The sequence below is a fragment of the Notamacropus eugenii genome, chromosome 6, assembly GCF_028372415.1.
Source record: "Notamacropus eugenii isolate mMacEug1 chromosome 6, mMacEug1.pri_v2, whole genome shotgun sequence".
Lineage (NCBI taxonomy): Eukaryota > Metazoa > Chordata > Mammalia > Diprotodontia > Macropodidae > Notamacropus > Notamacropus eugenii.
This window is the reverse complement of record NC_092877.1, coordinates 130,835,337-130,839,414: the sequence shown is the minus strand read 5'-3', so window position 1 is coordinate 130,839,414 and position 4,078 is coordinate 130,835,337. Positions and strand designations below refer to the sequence as shown.

The 4,078-nt window shown below is 42.2% G+C and overlaps 1 pseudogene; it reads left to right on the top strand.

Annotated features, from left to right (window-relative positions):
• Window positions 1–1,079: 1,079 nt before the first annotated feature.
• Window positions 1,080–3,120, top strand: LOC140512137 (heat shock cognate 71 kDa protein pseudogene; annotated as a pseudogene).
• The last annotated feature ends 958 nt before the right edge of the window (window positions 3,121–4,078 follow it).

Below are 4,078 nucleotides of genomic sequence, written 5' to 3'. Positions count from 1 at the left end.
TGCATTTTTAATAAATGCTAATAAACACCAATGGAAGAAATAAAAGGAATTCAAGTTGCTGTGCCTATGTACTCTTTCTTGGTCTTCAAATTAAAGCCAGCTTAGCTCATTTAATACCTGGATAAAATTAATTAAAGAATTATTTATAATGGAGGTGGAACAAAGATAGTGGAGTAAAAGCAAGGACTTGTTTGAACTCTTCACCAACTAGCTCCAAATACAAATAAATAAATTTCTAACAAATTCTAGAGCATCAGAACCTACAAAATATCAAAATGAAACAAATTTCTAGCCAAAGATAACCTTGATAGTCAACAAAAAAATTCCTCTTGCACCAGTCTGAGAGAAGAGCACAGTCCAAGACAACACATATCAGCAGACCCTTTCCCAGCAAACCCAGAGTCAGACTCAGGGGATTGAATCACTAGCAGCTGTGGCAGTTTCCAGACTTCTCAACCCACGAATGCCAAATGATGAAGACAAATTTGGCATAGGAAAGGTCTGTTAGACCTGGGTGAGAGAAGATTGCAACCGGGCTCCAGGTTTAGGGCAGTGTCAGTGGCTGTTTCCTGAGATTTCTGCCAAAATAGCGGAGGGAAGATTGAGTGGCTGATCAGAGGAGGAAATCAGAGATTTCTTTGCTGGCACTAAGGTATTATTTTCTTGCTTTGTCAGTGCTTGGATCTGGGTTGCAGTCCTGGGTGATGGTGCTGGGGTAAGGAGGATTCCTGGCATTGAGGATCTTTTGGTGGTGGTTGAAAAGGAATCTTCCTCACAGTTTCAAGGCAGAAATGAATGCATGTGGCCATTCACAGACAAGACTACAAGCTAGGAGAGGGGTATACATGTCTCCTTTGATCATGCTACCTTGGAAGAAGTGAAAATTTACAGGTCATTAGAAGTATCTCTGAAAAAGCTCTACAAAACCCCTGAAGCTTGGGACAATACACCCTCCACACTGGAAGCAGAGTCCTGCCTTAAGAAAGAGTTAAAAAGTCAAGTAATTTGATCTACTCAGTGCAGCAGCAGTCCTTCTTTCTAAACAGTGGTTAGCTATGACCCCCTACTCCCCAGCAACCATGTCAAAGGGACCCGCAGTTGGCAGTGATCTTGGCACCACTTACTCTTGTGTGGAGTCTTCTCACATGGAAAAGCAGAGATCATTGCTAATGACCAAGGAAGCAGGACAACCCCCAGCTGTGTCTTCACTGATACAGAACATTTAATCAGTGATGCTGAAAAGAATGAAGTTGCAATAAATCCCACCAACACAGTTTTTGATGCCAAACATCTGATTGGTTGCATCTTTGATGATGCAGTTGTTCAGTCAGACATGAAGCACTGGCCTTTTATTGTGTTAAATGACTCAGGCAGATCTAAGGTCCAAGTGGAATACAAAGGGGAAACCAAAAGTTTCCATCCAGAAGAAGTATCCTCTATGGTCTTGGCCAAGATGAAAGAAGTTGCTGAAGTTTACTTTGGGAAGACTGTCACAAATGCTATGGTCACAGCACCAGTCTATTTCAATGACTCCCAGTGTCATGTCTCCAAAGATGCTGGAGCCATCACTGGTCTCAGTGTGCTCTGAATCATCAGTGAGCTAACTGCTGCTAAATTTTCACTTCTTCCAAGGTAGCATGATCAAAGGAGATGTGTATACCCCTTTCCTAGCCTGTAGTCTTGTCTGTGAATGGCCACATGCATTCATTTCTGCCTTGAAACTGTGAGGAAGATTCCTTTTCCACCACCACCAAAAGATCCTCAATGCCAGAGCTCCTCCCGTAACTGCTTGTGGCTTGGACAAAAAGGTTGGTGTCAAGAGAAATGTGTTGATCTTTGACCTTGTAGGTGGTACTTTTGATGTCTCCATCCTTACAATTGAAAATGGTCTTTTTGAGATCAAGTTCATGGCTGGGAACACCCAGTTGGGTGGGGAGGACTTTGACAACCAAATGGTCAACCATCTCATTGCCAAGTTCAAGCAAAGCACTGGAAAGACATCAGTGAGAACAAGAGGGCTATGCGCCATCTTTGCACCCACTTGTGAATGTGCAAAATACACCCTCTCTTCTAGTACCCAGGCCAGTATTGAGATTGAATCCCTCTATGAAGGTATTGAGATATATATATATATGTGTGTGTGTGTGTGTGTGTGTGTGTGTGTGTGTGTATGTATGTATGTACGTATGTATATATGTATGAATGCATCCATGTGTGTGTGTCTATAAGAAACACCTGAGCCTGTTTCAAAGAACTGAATGCTGATCTCTTCTGTGGCACACTGGACCCTGTAGAAAGGCCTTAAGAGATGCCAAGCTAGAAAAATCACAGATTCATGACATCATCCTGGTAGGTGGTTCCACTCAAATCACCAAAATGAAGAAGCTTCTGTAAGAAGTTCAATGAAAAGAGGCTCAACAAGAGTATCAGTCCTGGTGAGGCTGCTGCTTATGGTGCACCAGGCTGCCATTTTGTCTGGAGATAAATCTGAGAATATGCAAGACTTGTTTCTGTTGGATGACACTCCTCCTTCTCTTGGAATTGAAACTGCCAGTGGAGCTCACAGGAATACCCCCAGCACCCAGAAACGTGTCACAGATTGAAGTAACATTTGACATTGATGCAAATGACATTCTCAGTGTTTATGGTGTGGACAAGAGCACAGGTAAAGAAAACAAGACCACCATCACCAATAATAAAGGACATCTGAGCAAGGAAGACATTGAGCATATGGTCCAGGAAGCTGAGAAATACAAGGCTGAGGATGAGAAGTAGAGAGACAAGGTGTCTTCCCAGAATTCTCTTGAATCTTAAGCTTTCAACATGAAGGCTACCATGGAAGAAGAAAAATTGCAAGGCAAAACTGGTGATGAAGACAAACAGAAGTTCCTTGACAAATGTAATGAAATAATCAACTGGCTGGTTAAGAATCAGACTGCTGAGAAGGAAGAATTTGCCCATCAGCAGACAGAATTGGAGAAGCTCTGCAACCCCATCATTACTAAGCTGTGCCAGAGCTCAAGGGGCATGCCAGGAGGCATACCTGGTGGGTTCTTGGGTGGTGGAGCATCCCCATCTGGAGGTGTTTCTTCTGGACCCACCATTGAAGGAGTGAACTGAACAACCCAAAAAAGAGCATTCCACACAACTTTCCAATAACTGAAGGGTTCAAAATTTGAAGCCGAGGCAGTAGCAGCTAAAAAGTAACATTTAAGCTACTGTATAAATCTCGGCACTCTGATTACTTGAATGTGTGCAGAGGGAGAGAAGTGAACAACATTGCACTTTATCATTACTATAAACAAGTGGAAATGCAATTCTTGTCCTGTAGAATAAAAACTACTTAAAATTGGCGACATAAAAAAATCAAGTAATTGGCCAGGAAAATGAGTAAACAGCAAAAAGAAGAACAACAAACAACAAACAAACAAACAAAAAAACCCCCTTCTATCTATAGAATTTCACTTTGTTGACAAAGAAGATAAAAACAAACAACCAGAAGAAGACCACAAAGTCAAAACTCCTACATCCAAATCCTACAAGAAAAATATGAAATGGTCTTTGGCCATGAAAAAACTCAAAAATGATTTTAAAAGTCAAGTAAGAGAGCTAAAGGAAAAATTGAGAAGAGAAAAGGGCATGCTCCAAGTAAATCATGAAAGGAGGTGGTGCCAAGATGGTGAAGTAGAAGCAGGGACATGCTTGAACTCTTCTCCCAAACCCTCCCCCTCAAAAAAAATCTGTAAAAACGACTCTAAACAAATTCTGGAGTTGCAACACGCACAAAATGACAGTGTGAAGCAAGTCTCCAGCCCAAGACTACCTGGAAGGCCAACAGGAATCATTTAACATACTGAGCTGGGAGCAGAGTGCATTCTAGCATGGGCCACACTGGTGTAGACAGGGGATGAGAATGCCTTGGGAAGAATGAATCACTAGCAAATGTGGAGGTTTTCAGATTTTTTGGCTGCAAAAGTAAGGAAAACTTGGAAGGTTAGTGGAAAAAATAAAACTTTGTGAGAGGGTAGCATGGTCTGGCCCCAGCCTGAGGGAAGCAGAGGGGCTGGAGGAGCCTGTG